Below are 17,203 nucleotides of genomic sequence, written 5' to 3' on the forward strand. Positions count from 1 at the left end.
ACTTCATAACAAAAGTGATTGCCATTCTAGAAACCAACCCAAGCTGCTGAGCCAGTTGAGCCTGGCTTTATGCTTCACATTTTATACTCTGCACATCTGTTTTAAAACGTTCATTGTGTTTCTTATTTATGCTTGGGTTTGTAGGACTTTCTCATGCGATAAATTTGACTTACATAGAACACAAACAAGTGAGCTGGTTTAGGTAATTTGTGTGTGTAATGATATAAGTAACAATTCTACAAACTTAGCAAAATTAAAAAATATATATAAATTAGAAAACTCATTCATGTTTTCCCCTCTCGGAAGCACAGCATCTCTGTTAACATTCTGTTTTTATTTCCCCCAGTGTTTTTTTTTCCCTGTGCCTATACGTCTGGTGGGTACTGTGTTGAAATATTAACAGTGTTTTCCCCACCAGAGCTTCTTTTTCCCCCTGACAGCCCTTCTCCTATTTGAATGAGGCTGCCCTGACTCTGTTGCCTCAGAGAAGGGATGAGGAAGCAGAAAGAGAGAAAAAGACGCTTCTTTTACCTTTCGAGTATTTCTGTAACTCGTGGCATGAACCTAGATTTAAGAGAATGAAGAATGAGAGTGGAGCGGAGTCTCCAGACACGAAGAGGAAGGAGGAGCAAGGGATGAGAAGATGTTTCAGGTCCCTGGGAAAAGGGGATCACTCTGTAGCCCCTTCACTCAAGGAGAGGACCCCATGTAGACACTTGGGATCCAAGTGCAAGGGGGTCTGTGTCTTAATTCCTGGATGGAAATGCTGTGTGCTATGTCTGGACAGAGGGGGCGCTAGGGAGGTTCCCACTGCCTAGCGTGATACGGAGGTGTGGGCATGTGTGTGCTCAGTCATGTCCGACTCTTTGCCACCCCATGGCCTGTAGACTGCCAGGCTCCTCTGTCCATGGAGTTCTCCAGGCAAGAACACTGGAATGGGTCACCATTTCCTCCTCCAGGGGATCTTCCTGACCCAGGGATTGAACATGGGTGTTCTGCATCTCCTGCATTGGCAGGTGGATTCTTACCACATGAGCCACCTGCTGGAGGGAGGAAGAGGGAGAGAGACAGAGAAGGAGGGGGAAAGACTTTTCAGAAAGAAAAGCGGGACAATGCAGCACAGGCCGGTAAGGACAAGAGACAGGACGCAAGGAGACCACGGCTGTCTCAGGGGATGGCGGCTGGGACAAGGACTCGGGACCCTCTCGTTTCCTGGCACTGTGTCGACTCTACTGAATTTAAACCCATCCTGGAGAAAAGCTGGGAAAAGCCAGATGGAAATGAATTTCTTCCACCTGGCACAAAGGGAACATTTATTCACCATACCTCGGTTTGCGCTCTGCTTCTGGACACGTACATAAACCAATAGTCTTCCTCCATTCTAGCAAAAGAATGGAGGAAACAGGATTAGTAATGGGAAAAATATTCCAATCATGATAGCAGTAAGAAGGAAGTCCTTAGGAATAAATCTAACTAGAAAGGCACTGTACCTATATGAAAACTGTGAAATCTTATGAAGGCTATAAAACAAAATGTGACTACATAAAAAGATATGGCTGTATGGGAAGATTTAAAATGATTAAAATATCTCTTCTCTAAATTAAATTGTAAGTATTAAGAAATTCTATTATTGCTATATTGAATCTATTTCATGGTCTTTAAAACTGGACTAAAATAGAGATTATATATAAGAATAATGCCTGAGAGTAGTCAAGAGAAGTGTGGCAATGAAGAGTAATGAGAAGGGGGCTTGTCTTACCAGATATCAGAACATACTGTAAAACTAGAGTTATCAATATAATTTCAGCACAGGAATTGACAAATACAAAAATACATCAATGGGATCCAATAGAGAATCCAGAAATATATATCAGCATATGTGAGAATTTAATAAAGGATAAAGATAATATTTTAATTTATTGGAAAATTTAACAAATGCCATGGCATAATTATCCATCAGGAAGAGAGTAAATCTTTTTCATTCTTTTTTGAAAAATAGATTTTATTTTTTATAGCAGTTTTAGGTTAATAGCAAAATTGAATAGAAGGTCCAGAGATTTCCCATATACTTCTTACAGTTGTAGAGCTGTTCCCATTATTAACATCCTCCACTGAAATGGTAAAAGTGATGAACCTACACTGACCCATCATTATCACTCAGAGTCCACAGTTTAGAGCTGATGCTTGCCTTATATATTCTATGAGCTTGGACAAATGGATAGTGACATGTGTCCACTGTCACACTGTATTTTCACTGCACTAAAAGTCTTCTGCACTCCACTTATTCATTTCTGTCTCACCTCCCCCAAATCCCTGGCAACCACTGATATTTTTACTGTCTCCATAGTTTTGCTTTTCCCAGAAAGTCATATAGTTGGAATCATACAATATGTAGCATTTTCAGACAGACTTTTCTCACTTAATAATATGCATTTAAGTTTCCTTACATCTTCTCACGGTTTGATAGCTCATTTCTTTTTAGTGCTGAATAACAATCCTTTGTCTAGATGTACCACAGTTTATTTGTCCATTTACCCATGGAAAGACATCTTGGTTGCTTCCAGGTCTTGGCAATTATGAATAAAGCTGCTGTAAAGATCTGTGTGCAGGTTTTCAAGTGGATCTTGTCAACTTTCTACTGAAATACTTCATACTTAGAGAAAAGTACGCAAGTCATAGGTCATAAAGTGAACACATCTGTTTAACCCGTACACAGATCAAGAAACAGACAATGACCAGCAACACCACAAAGTTCCTTATACCCCAATCTAAGCATAACCTCTACCCTGTCTTCTAACACCATAAATCAGTTTTCTTATTTTTGATATTTATATAAAGGGAATCATACCGTATTTTCTCTTCTATGTCTGGTTTCCTTTTCCTTTCTTTCTTTCTTTTTTTTTTTTTTGGTCATGCTGCATGGCTTGCAGGATCTTAGTTCTCTGATCAGGGATTGAACCCAGTCCCCCCTGCAGTGGAAGCTAAGAATACTAATCTCTGGACTGCCGGGGAACTCCCTGGTTCCTTTTTCAAAACTATTTTTATGAGATTGTCCAAGTCATCAAGTGTAGTTGTTAGCTCATTCTCGTTGCTGTATAGTGTTACATTATGTGAACATACCACAATTTATTTTTCTATTCTAATGTTGACCAGCATTACCACTTTTTCCCTCTATCAGTTTTTGGTTATGATGAAGTGTTATGAATATTCTCGCACACGTCTTTGGGTGACCACATCTATGCATTTCTGTTGTGTTATGTACTTAGGGACAGAACTTCTAGGTCATAGGATATATAAATGTTCCTCTTCAACAGATTCTGCTAAACAACTTTCCAAAGTGGTTGTACCAGCTTTCATTTGGTAGTGGTAGTGGGTAAGTTTCTTTTGTGATATAGAAAATATAAATGCTGTAAAAGAAAACAAAACATACACTTAAAATATATAAAAAATTTACAATCCTTAGAAGGGCAAAAGACATTGTAAACAAACATCAAAAATATCAGCAACACAGAATACAAAGATTAACATCTATAATACAAACTGCTCCTATACATTGACAAGAAAAAAACCACCAAGAAATATACAAATGCAATGAATAGGCACTTACATAAGATGAACTCCAAACATGTGAAAAATGTGCTCAGAAACACTAGCAGTTAGAGAAATGCAAAAACAAGATTTTTTAAAAGTAGCAAGTATATCACATTATGTCCATAAATTTGCAAAAATTATAAAGAAAGCTATAGTAATGGCAGAATGTTGATAATTGCTGAAGCTGAGTTGTGAATATTTGGGGGGCTCATTATGCTATTTTATGTGGTTTCAAGATGTTTGAAAATGTCCACAATAAAAAGAAAATCCTCAAACAAACAAAAATAAGAAGGCAAAGCTGACTGCTGCCAGGGATTTGGAGAAGAACATGCTCTCATATGGCGTTGGCGGAAATATAAATTGTAACAGACTCTTTTGGGATGCAATCTGGAGACAATTGTTTAAAATAAGAATTGCATAATCCCTTTGACCTGAAAAACCCATTCTTAGGATCTTTCCCATAAAAACAAAAGATCTTTATATAAAGTTATTTTAAAATATAGTTTAAAAGGTTTATGATGGTAGCGGTGTAAGGGGGCTTATTGGAGCACTGTTCTTAGTACAAACAAGTATAGATGCAAAGCAAGTAGCCTTTAACTGAGATATAGCTGACCTAGTTACAGAACATCTGTACTATGGAGTATTATGCAGCCATTAAAAATAGTAGAGTGTATTTATTAACTCAGAAAGATTTTTATGAGTTGTATTAAGGATAGCAAGATACAGGGGGGAAGGGTAGTTAGGGAGTTTGGAATCAACATGTACACACTGCTATATTTTAAATGGATAACCACCAAGGATCTACTGTATAACACAGGAAGCTCTGCTCAAGGTTATATGGCAGCCTGGATGGGAGGGGAGTTTGGGGTAGAACGGATACATGTATATGTATGGCCGAGTCCCTTTGCTGTCCGCTTGAATCTATCTCAATATTGTTAATTGGCTATACTCCAATACAAAATAAAAAGTCTAAAAAAAGAAAGAATAGCAAGGTGCAGAAAGAGCATTACAGGAACCTATTTTTGTAAAGCCATACATATGTATATACATGTAAATTATCTTATATGAATATGGATAATAACACAGAATGCAATATATTGGTTTGCTAACAAGGATTATGTGGTATGCTAGAGATGGTATGTTATATTAACAAAGAGGTAAAACCAGCAAAAAAGAAAAAAAAATTTAAAGCTGATCGAAAAATATCATGTATCTATCCCTTTTATGTACTTTGGCCACCTCATGAGAAGAATCGACTCATTGGAAAAAACTCTGATGCTGGGAGGGATTGGGGGCAGGAGGAGAAGCGGACGACCGAGGATGAGATGGCTGGATGGCATCACGGACTCGATGGACGTGAGTCTGAGTGAACTCCGGGAGATGGTGATGGACAGGGAGGCCTGGCGTGCTGCGATTCATGGGGTCACAAAGAGTCGGACACGACTGAGCGAATGAACTGAACTGAACTGATCCGTTTTATGTAAAAGTAGATGTATGTATGTGGAATGTGTGTATACATTTTAATGTGCATTTAACTCCTTGCACAAATGAAATAGCTGTTTGTATATTATTCAGAGCAATTTTAATCCCCATATTTCCACAATTGTCAGTTCTGTGCATAACCTTCACAGACAAAACAGGAGTCTCATTTTCATTCTGATACTGAAAATAGTACTTCTGAAAAAAGTGACATACATGACCCTCTCCTTGCTTCATATATAGTGTCTTACCTAGTCTGTCCTGTCTGTAGATGAGCAAACTAAGTTTCAGAGAGGTGAAGTAAAATCGACCCAAGGTTACAAACCTAGTGAGTGAAGAGGCGGTGATTCAAACCTAGCTTTGTCCCACTCGCTGTGAACTTCAACTCTGTTATACTTCCTTTCCCCTATTCTCTCGACCTGCTTCTCCACGGGTTCACCTGGTCAGCTGGCTCAGTGACGACCCGGGAGGAAGCAGTCCTCCTTCATTTGCCCACTGGCTCACTGGCAGACCACACTAGGGTTCTAGGACAAAGCCCTATTTGGGACTCCTTGGCCAGAACTTGGTCCCTACATCTCCCCTGGGACATCGGTGGCCCCAGATGTCCTCCAGAGACTTACCGATGCTCAGATTTATCACTCAGTTGTTTCTCTATTTCCTCCCACCCTGGGTTGTGAGTAACAGAAGGTCCCCTTAGTGGAGAGAGGTGAGTAAGTGCCCAGAGACTGGGTTTGGAAGATTTCAAAGTCTTGCAGGCGGGGCATTCTGTCTGGGCCTCACGAGAGCCCTCTAGTGGTAACACTTCAAACTGCAGGCTTACAATTCCATTGGTGTAACCTGCAATGGGAACAGTGACAGACTTTCTTTTCTTGGGCTCTAAAATCACTGCAGATGGTGACTGCAGCCATGAAATTAAAAGATGTTTGCTCCTTGGAAGAAAAGCTATGAAAAACCTAGACAGCGTTTTAAAAAGCAGAGACATTACTTTGCCAACAAAGGTCCGTATAGTCATAGCTATGGTTTTTCTTATAGTCATGTATGGATGTGATAGTTGGACCATAAAGAAGGCTGAGCGCCAAAGAATTGATGCTTTTGAACTGTGGTGCTGGAGAAGACTCTTGAGAGTCCCTTGGACTACAAGGAGATCAAACCAATCAATCCTAAAGGAAATCATTGGAAGTTGAAATGAACTGATGCTGAAGTTGAGGCTCCAATACTTCGGCCACCTGATGTGAAGAGCAGACTCATTAGAAAAGACCTGGATGCTGGGAAAGATTGAAGGCAGGAGGAGAAGGGGACGACAGAGGATGAGATGGTTGGCTGGCATCTCCGACTCAAAGGACATGAGTTTGAGCAAACTCCAGGAGATATTCAAGGACAGGGAAGCCTGGTGTGCTGCAGTCCATGGGGTCGCAAAGAGTCAGACATGATTTAGCAACTGAACAAAAACAACAACCTGCAATGCAAGCAAACAGACCCAGTGGTTGAAAATCAGGGTGTTAGTGATCCACCGAAGGTTCTGGGGGAAGGAGTCCAGGGGCGACAAGGAGGGCTGAGGGAGTCTTCTGGAGATCTGATCGTGCTGTGTGTTCTTTCTTTTCATGGGTGCTGGTTGCGTGCTTCTTTGTGTACATTTCATAGGTGTGCTGGAGTCCGTTCATGAGAGCAGACTGTTACATTTTCGGGAATTTTTAGAGTGGTCAGTTAATCACAGCCATTGTAAAAAATGAAGTTATATTAACTTACAATGAAATATATATTTTTTGACAAATATAATAAATACTCAGAACTCATCACTTCCTAACTCTTCTACTGTTTTCTCTGCCCTTGAGATTATTTACAACTTTGGTATGTGTATGGTGGAACTACTACATAATGGTGGCTCCCAGCATCGAAGTGGCCCAGCTCCACTATCACGAACATCACGTTAGCAGCTTGTAATCTTCCATAGCCGGAGTATTTACACCATGGAAATCAGCAGATGCGATAAACTAGGGCTTGCTTTATTGTTCTGTTGATTGCCTAGAAAGAAAATGTTCACAAAGCATGTTAAATTTGAAGCTGTTCTGCATCTGTGAATAGTGTAAAAGAAATCAAGGAAATATTCTTCCTATTTGAAGTATATTATCTGGTTCAGCAAAGAAGACTGAGTGAAGTTTCAAAACAGGTCTTTGCTGCTTCATTTCCCTCTTCCTTGTTGTTTGTGTAAACAAGAGAATCAACCAAAGTACATGTCAGAACTACATTTAGAGAGCCGGTTGTTAAAATTTTATCAGCACACCACTGCTGATACTTCAATAAAAAGTTAAAAACAAATAGAATAGCTGGATATACGCTCTTATGGTCAAAGTGTGATGGGTCTCATTCATAGCAGTTTTGTTTAATTTCCTTAAGAAAATCTAATAATATTGTAAAAGAAAACTACATTCCTAGTAAAAGACAAAACTTGGCAGTCTCCCCTCAAGGTTTGTTGAGCACCCATGCTGCTGAGCAGTATCTATTTGTGGGGTCAGGGGACGTTGTCTTGTGTAGCAGCTACTGTGATGTCCCACTGCTGCTTCCCCAAAGCAGTGAGTGGTGGCTGTTTACAGATCACAGCTGTCTTCCTTCTCCAGAGCATCGCTCTGGGCTCCTGGGAGCTGCCTCTCTGGAAAGTCACCCCACCCCTCTGCTCTCTGTTGCCCTCCTGGCCTCAAGGAGGGACCATTCTGCAGTATAACTTATGCTCCGCCCCTCCCCGCCAACAGACCACATCTTTGCTTCACCTCTTCTCAGGCCTTACCCTCTTTCTCACTCCCTGACAGGTTTCCCTTCATGAGATTCCCTTAGTGACCCCCTTCTCTAAGCTCCGCTTCTGGTGGACCCTACCTAAGATTCCAGCCTTTAGGAGTAGTACCACTTTTGGAGGGCAAGCTCCCAGCTCAAGTGGGCTGTGTGTGTGCTTAGTCACTCAGTCGTGTCCGACTTTTTGCAACCATGTGGACTGTAGCCCACCAGGCTCCTCTGTCCATGGGATTCTGCAAGAATACTGGAGTGGGTTGCCATGCCCTCCTCCAGGGGATCTTCCCAACTCAGAGACCGAACCCAGGTCTCCCTCATGGCAGGGAAATTCTTTACCGTCTGAGCCAGTGGGAAAGCCCAAGTATACTGGAGCGGGTAGCCTATCCCTTCTCCAGGGGATCTTCTGACCCAGGAATTAAACTGGGGTCTCTTGCATTGCAGGTGGATTTTTGACCCACTGAGCTACTTCAGCTCTTGCAGACTGATTTGTCTCCTGGGACTTGTTTTTAGTGCAGAATCTGAAAACATGTCACAATGATCAATTCTTCCCACCCCATTCCCAGGACCTATTGAATCAGAAATTCCAGGAACTTACCTGGTGGTCCAGTGATTAAGAATCCACCTGCTAATGTAGGGGCATGTGTTCGATCCCTGATCCGGGAAGATCCCACATGTCACAGAGCAACTAAGCCTGTGCACCACAACTACTGAAGTCTGTACACTCAGGGCCCCTGCTCCACGACAAGAGACGCCACCGCAGTGAGAAGCCCAAGCTCCACAGGTAGAGAGTAGCTGCCACCAGCTGCAACTAGAGAAAGTCAGTGCACAACAATGAAGACCTGGCATAGCCAGAAGTAAACAAACAAATAACTTAAAAAGAGAAATTCTGAGGGTGGAGCCCAGCAATCTGTGTTTTAGCAAACCCTCCTGATAATTCTGAGGCACACTCGGGTTCAAAAACCATGGTAAGTGTGTAAGATGTCACTGGCTCAGGGAGATGATACACCCCATGGACAGCAGATTTTCTTTCCACCTCACACTCAGAAGAAGAAGGGATTAACCACTTAATGAGGGATATCCCCCATGAATTTAAAATCAGAGATGGGTAAATTATGACAGTCAGCTTCTTGGCAAAGCTAAGAAAGCAAGAAAGCTTCTCCTCTCCTCTCTTTCTTATGTCTTCATTGTGTATACACTTTCCCTCTGGCTGGCCACAGCAACATGAGTTGGGACGTTTAGATCAGGGAATCTTGCTTTGGGGTTGGAAAATGCTACCTTAGGAAGGAGTCAGTGATTTTATTTTAAGCTGCTGCTGTAGTCAATTTAGTCCTCATATTTGCTTGTGTTTTTTAAATGTTGGGGTGTCCTGAGATATCCTTCTGGATCCTACTGACTTGTAGAACTTTGAAAAAGTGAGGCAGGTCAGATGCTGGTTGAAATAAATAACTTGATTCTGGAGGTGTTGATGGGTCCACACTGTCCAAGCTGCCTCCCGAAGAGGAAACGAACACCCCTGAGTAAGTCCTTCCAGCCGTCAGGGCTGGAACTGAGAGGAATGAGGAGGGAAAGTGGAGGACAACACGACAGGAGTAAAGACACTGAGAATGTGAGGTGTGCTGGCCACATGCAGGATAATACATAGTTCTTGACGATAATCCACACACTGTACGTTTCACACCCGGGACTCACTTATTTTGCATCTGTAAGTTTGAATCTCTTTCTCTCCTTCACCTATTTCTTTCCTTCCCTCACCCCAGGTCTCTTTTTCAAGCACCTATAGGATTGATTTTCATAGTTACCTTTTCTTGCCCCCTTGCCTGACAAGAGGCTTGGTTTTCAGTCTCTGAGTTGTCCTGAGAAAGGAGGAAGGCGGCTGGCCTTGAGGGGAGCCCAAGACCCCTCTGCACCCCCATCCTCCCTGTGGAAGTGTTTTGAAGCTCAGACTTTGGTCAGATTATTTCACTTTTGTTTTTTCTTACTCATGGCCTTGAATAGTTTCTTTTTTATCTCCCTTGAGGCTAGTGTGGTAGAGAGATCTGGTTCTGCTTCTTGCTCTGTGTGTGTGTGTATGGGTGTATATGTGCATGCATGGGTACATATATGAGGGTTTTGTATGTATATATATGAGTGTGTATACATGGACGCGCATATATGTGTATATGTGTGATGTAAAACTGTGCGTGCATATACTAGTGTATATATGTATATGTGTGAGCATGTATTGGAGAAGGCAATGGCACCTCACTCCAGCACTCTTGCCTGGAAAACCCCATGAATGGAGGAGCCTGGTGGGCTGCAGTCCATGGGATCGCGAAGAGTCAGACACGACTGAGCGACTTCCCTTTCACTTTTCACTTTCATGCACTGGTGAAGGAAATGGCAACCCACTCCAGTGTTCTTGCCTAGAGAATCCCAGGGATTGGGGAGCCTGGTGGGCTGCCGTCTATGGGGTCGCACAGAGTCGGACACAACTGAAGCGACTTAGCAGCAGCAGTGAGCATGTATATGCGTATGTGGGTACACGTGTGTATATATGTATATGTGTGAGCGTGTATATGTGTATGTGAATATACGTGTGTATATATGCATATATGTGAATGTGTATGTGGGTATGTGGGTACATGTGTTTGTATATGTATATGTGATGTGTATATGTGTATGTGCATATACATGCATATATATGTATTTGTGTCAGTGTGTATACGTGTATGTGGGTACACGAGTGTATATATGTATATGTGTGAGTGTGTATATGTGTATTTGGGCACACATGTGTATATATGTATATGTGTGATGTGCATTTGTGTATGTGCATATACGTGTGTATATGTGTATACATGTGTATGTGTGTATATATGTATGTGTGTATGTGTATTTGTGTATATGTGTATGTGTCTATATATGTATATGTGTATGTGTGTATATGTGTATGTGTGTATATATGTATATGTGTGCGTATGTGTATTTGTGTATATGTGTATGTGTGTATATATGTATGCACCGTATATGTTTGTGTGTATGTGCACTTGCATGTGTATGTGTGTGTCTGTGTGATTTAGAAGAGTTTGGTTATAGATAGAGTTTTGATAAAAGTTCTTTGCCCCTGGAGTCATCTTTCCTGGTCATTAACATCTTGGTAGCTAGTCTAGTCATTTAGTCGTGTCCGACTCTTTGCGATCCCATGGACTGTAACCCGTCAGGCTTCTCTGTCCATGACATTCTCCAGGCAACAATACTGGAGTGGGTTAAGGGTGGCTACAGCACCAACCAACAGCAGGGGGCAGTAGAGTGTAGCGGTTAAAAGTGAGGGCTTTGCCACTGTAGTTGGGTTTAACCCTGGCTTCAACCAGTCATTCCCCCGTGCATCTGTGATCATACAGTTCTTTCAGTGAGGAAGTTTTTGAATATGCACCCTCAAATATATGTAAAATTATGGATAATTATATACATAACTCCTGTCCTTATAGAAGAATTGTGCATACTATAAAATATAACAAAACTGAAATTAAAAATAGAGAAAAATGGTGAAAACAACTTTGAAAAATGCTTTATTAAGATGTAATTGAACAGAGACTTCCCTGGTTGTCCTGGTTAAGAATTTGCCTTGCAATGCAGGGGACACGTGTTCAATCCCTGATTAGGGAACTGAGATCCCAGATGCTCCAGAGCAACTAACCCTGTGTGCTGCAGCTACTGACATGGAGTGCTCCGGAGCATGCAGGCCATAACTAGAGAGTCCACGCGCCACCAGGGAAGATCTTGCATGGCTCCACGAAGACCCTGCCTGCCGCAACTAGGACTTGATGCAGTAAAATAAATAAATATTTTTAAAAAGATGTAATTGACCATAAACTGCACATGTTAAAAGCACACAATTATATTCAGTTCAGTTCACTTCAGTTGCTCAGTTCTGTTCGACTCTTTGTGACCCAATGGACTGCAGCATGCCAGGCTTCCCTGTCCATCACCTACTCCCAGAGCTTGCTCAAACTCATGTCCATCGAGTCACCAATGCCATCTAACCACTGATGTCATCTAACCATCTCATCCTCCATCATCCCCTTCTCCTCCTGCCTTCAATCTTTCCCAGCATCAGGGTCCTTTGTAATATATCGGCTCTTTGTATCAAGTGGCTAAAGTATTGGAGCTTCAGCTTCAGCATCAGTCCTTTCAATGAATATTCAGGACTGATTTCCTTTATGATTGACTGGTTGGATCTCCTTGCAGTCCAAGGGACTCTCAAGAGTTTTCGCCAACACCACAGCTCAGAAGCATCAATTCTTTGGCACTCAGCTTTCTTTATAGTCCAACTCTCACATCCATACATGATTACTGGAAAAATTTTACAGGTTTTGACATAATTCTCCAAGCCAGGCTTCAGCAATACGTGAACCGTGAACTTCTAGATGTTCAAGCTGGTTTTAGAAAAAGCAGAGGAACCAGAGATCAAATTGCCAACATCTGCTGGATCATCGAAAGAGCAAGAGAGTTCCAGAAAAACATCTATTTCTGCTTCATTGACTATGCCAAAGCCTTTGACTGTGTGGATCACAATCAACTGTGGAAAATTCTAAAAGAGATGGGAATACCAGACTCCTGACCTGCCTCTTGAGAAACCTATATGCAGGTCAGGAAGCAACAGTTAGAATGGACATGGAACAACAGACTGGTTCCAAATAGGAGAAGGAGTACGTCAAGGCTGTATATTGTCACCCTGCTTATTTAACTTCTATGCAGAGTACATCATGAGAAATGCTGGGCTGGAAGAACCACAAGCTGGAATCAAGATTGCTGGGAGAAATATCAATAACCTCAGATATGCAGATGACACCACCCTTACGGCAGAAAGTGAAGAAGAACTCAAAAGCCTCTTGATGAAAGTGAAAGAGGAGAGTGAAAAAGTTGGCTTAAAGCTCAACATTCAGAAAACTAAGATCATGGGATTGGGTCCCATCACTTCATGGCAAATAGATGGGGAAACAGTGGAAACAGTGGCAGACTTTATTTTTTGGGCTCCAAAATCATTGCAGATGGTGATTGCAGCCATGAAATTAAAAGACGCTTACTCTTTGGAAGAAAAGTTATGACCAACCTAGACAGCATACTCAAAAGCAGAGACATTACTTTGCCAACCAAGGTCCGTCTAGTCAAGGCTATGGTTTTTCCAGTGGTCATGTATGGATGTGAGAGTTGGACTGTGAAGAAGGCTGAGCGCCAAAGAATTGATGCTTTTTAAGTGTGGTGTTGGAGAAGACTCTTGAGAGTCCCTTGGAATGCAAGGAGATCCAACCAGTCCATTCTAAAGGAGATCAGTCCTGGGTGTTCTTTGGAAGGACTGATGCTAAAACTGAAGCTCCAGTATTCTGGCCACCTGATGCGAAGAGCTGACTCATTGGAAAAGACTCTGATGCTGGGAGGGATTGGGGGCAGGAGGAGAAGGGGACGACAGAGGATGAGATGGCTGGATGGCATCACGGACTCAATGGATGTGAGTTTGGGTGAACTCCGGGAGATGGTGATGGACAGGGAGGCCTGGCATGCTGAACTGAACTGAACACCCATGAAACCATCACCAGTCAATCACCCTCACACCCAAAGGTGTCCTCGTGTCTCTTTGTGATGCTCCTTTCCACCCTCTCTGATCTCCGACCCCCTGATTTGCACACCACAGATTAGTGTGCAGTTTCTGGAGTTTAATGTAAATGGCATCACACAACATCCATTCTATTTTGGGGAGTCTGGCTTCTTTTACTCAGCATAATGAATCTGAGTTTCAAAAAAATCATGGATTAAAGCATTAGGGCACTTTAAAAATAACGTTTTGTTCATATCCTGGCATGAAATACTTTGCACTCAGACTGTAGAGGTTCGTCTTCATGTTCTGGATGCTAGATTCTTTTCCCTTTTTACACCGAATTTAAAACAACTTGCAATTAAATATTCGAACAGGGAACACATTCTAACCAGATAAAAAGGTAAAAGTGAAAAGTCTCCCTTCAGCTAGTACCTATCCACCTAAGTTGCACTGTGTCCTCCCACCTTCCAAGCCACCACTTTGCTTAGTTTCTTAGATGTCTTCAGGATTTACTTGTGCAAACGTGAATATATTGTTGTTCAGTTGCTAAGTCACGTCCGACTCTTCATGACCCCAAGGACTGTAGTGCGGCGCCAGTCTCCTTTGTCCATGGCATTTCCCAGGCAAGAATACTGGGAGTGGGTTGCCATTTCCTTCTCTGGATCTTCCTGACCCAGGGATCAAATCTGCATCTCTTGCATGGGCAGGCAGATTCTTTACCATGGAGCTGGCTACCTGGGAAGCCCAAATATGAATATATATGTGCACATATCTTTTTGGATTCTCTCATATTTTTACAGAAAAGATAGCATGTTTATTCACAATGAGGCACGTTGTTTTGCAACTTACTTTCTTAACTTGCTCTGTTGGTGATCTCTCTATAAATGTTTGTTGGAAGTACTTTTTTTTTTTTTTAAGTTTCATTGTGTTTCAGAGTGCTGTAACTAATTAATCTGATGGATACTTGGGTGGTTTCCAGGGTTACTTTTTTTTTCTGGGAAAAATAGTGTTGCGTCAAATAACCTTATGTATGTGTTATTTTACAAGTGTGCAAATGTATTTGTAGGGTGAATTTTTAGATGTTGGATTGCTGGGCCAGGAGTGTACAATTTATAACACTGATAGGTAGCGCCTTCATAACCTTCACAGAGGTTATGCCAAACAACACACCCACTTTCTGTGGGAGACTCCCTATAATCTCACCAACAGTGTTTAACCAACTTTTGGATTTTTTCCAATCTCAAAAATGAATGTATCTCAGGGTAGTTTCAGAGAAGGCAATGGCAACCCACTCCAATACTATTTCCTGGAAAATCCCATGGGCGGAGGAGCCTGGTAGGCTGCAGTCCATGGGGTCGCTAAGAGTTGGACATGACTGAAGTGACTTAGCAGCAGCAGCAGCAGCAGGGTGGTTTTAACTTGCATTTATCTTCATGAAACTCCAGTTGAATTGGATGCTTAGTTTTTAAACGTCTTGCTAATTGTGATGATTTCATAACATTATCTAACATCTCAAGGCATGAATCATGTCAAGTGCCTAGCTTTTGTGGTTTACCTGAGCTTTCCATGTCAAAGGAGATGCTTGGAAGAGTTGAGATTCTCATCTACTGCAGTTGAATCAAGTGCGTGTTTACCTAACTTCTTTAAATCCAATTATATACCTAGAAAAGAGGGAAAATAATATTTTAAGCGGTGTTGTCATGAGACAAGGAAGACAGTCTATCAGAGCGTATAGCACTCTTTTTTTCCTTACCTCATCTTACGACAACTATCATTCACCTAGTTGTATTTATCAAACAAGGTCATAGACAAAAACCATATATGGAGTTTCATGGTAATAGATAATTTTGTCTGCACTTGATTTTTGAATTCTGTGCTGACTTAGGAACGGAATTTCCTGCCTTAAAGTAGCCTATTGTGCTGGTTATGAGAGTCTGTTTCCCTGAATTCTTAGCATGGAAGAATGGCATGGTCAGATGAGAGTATGCCGAGTTCTCTGCTTCATGCCTTCTTGTGCTGAGGGAGGAATCACTCGTGCATTTGTGTGAGACTGGTTGTGTATTTGGCATGGTGCCTCGTGCTTTAGGAGCTTCCCTGGTGGCTCAGCTGGTAAAGAATCCACCTGCAAGGTGGGAGACCTGGGATCGATCCCTGGCTTGGGAAGAGCCCCTGGAGAAGAGAAAGTGTACCCACTCCAGTATTCTGGCCTGGAGAATTCCATGGACTGTATAGTCTATGGGATTGCAAAGAGTCAGATATGACTGAACAACTTTCTCTTGTGGTTTAGGGAGAGACAAGGTGAGTGTGGAACATGCTTTGGGGTCACAAGTCTCACGCATAATTCTTTCTGTGAAACTGACCTCATGGTCCCTGCAAAACGGGTGGACTTAGGGAGTCATGTTTGCCTCAAATTGGCCAAGACTCTCAGGCTACAGCTGAGTGGATTAGACGTGGATACCTGATCCTGGTGAAGCCTTAAAGTTTGAATCAAAGTAAGGAAACTTTAGGGTCATTGGAGCTGTGATCTACTGAAGGATTTGGGCCACAGCTGATGCCAAATACAAGGGCAACTCTAAATTATGGAGTAAAAGAGACACTAGGAGTCTTTCAGAGGATACAGATCTGCAGAGGGAAGAGAGAATACATAGAAGAGGGAAAGCAGAGGTGGGAGAGGCTTTGTCCCCAGAGAGGAAAAACAGCCAGATTGTCAGGAACCTGAATGCCTCACTCCAGGTTTCCATGAGATTCCATGAGATTCCTCAGATCCTGACACTAAAATTCCTTTTCTTTAACCATATAATTTCCTTTCAACAAATCCTGAGCCTTTGGAGTATAAATGTCTAGGACAGGTGGCAATAATTGTAAAGAACCCACCTGCCAATGCAGGAGACTTAAGAGATGCAGGTTCATTCCCTGGTTGGGAAGATCCCCTCGAGGAGGGCACGGCAACGCGCTCCAGTATTCTTGCCTGGAGGATCCCATGGACAGAGAAGCCTGGCAGGCTAGAGTCGGGTTGCAAGAGTCAGACACGGCTAAGCACGCATGCATGCATGCACAAAGCGACTTAGGATACACACAGGATGCTAAGACTATGCTGGGGAAGTGTGAAATCACAGCCAACACTTTTCAAAAGAGTTTGATTTTATCTCCTCAAGTTGAATATTCGCATATTCTGCGACCCAGAAATTTCACTAAGAAAAACTCTTTTGCTAAGAAAAACTCCTGCCTGTGTAAACAAGGATGTTTGTACCAGCACTGTTTACAGGAACTGAAATCTGGAGGCCCCTCAACGGGAGACAGGGTGGATAAACTTTGGCAAAGTCACGCTATGAATGTTAGCAGTCAAAATAATGGATTACTAAACAATACGGCTTAATATAAGCCCTATGATATTAAGTGAAAAAAGTGCACAGCCGAGACCATGTCTGTTTTGTTCCCAGCTCTAACACTCCACCCAGCACACGCCTGCTCAGTAAATATTTCTCAAATGAATGAATTGGTAGAGCGGTCTCCTAGGAAGACTGTCATTTAAGTCCACCGGAGGCAGGGGACATACGCTGCTTCTGTCCCAGCCTCTCATCCCTCCCTCTTTTCACCCATTTTGTCCTCTTCTGCTCTCTCTCTTTCCCCCACCTTTCCAGGAGATGACCAGTCCCAGCTTTTAGTTTTGTTGACTTTGGTCACTGACTCAGCTTCTGATCTAATTGGCCTAAAGTTGGGCCCCCGGCAGCTGACACTTAAAAAAATAACCTGGTGGTTCCCAAGTGCTTCCAGAAT

Source organism: Capra hircus, chromosome 25, assembly GCF_001704415.2.
Source record: "Capra hircus breed San Clemente chromosome 25, ASM170441v1, whole genome shotgun sequence".
In the NCBI taxonomy this organism is placed as follows: domain Eukaryota; kingdom Metazoa; phylum Chordata; class Mammalia; order Artiodactyla; family Bovidae; genus Capra; species Capra hircus.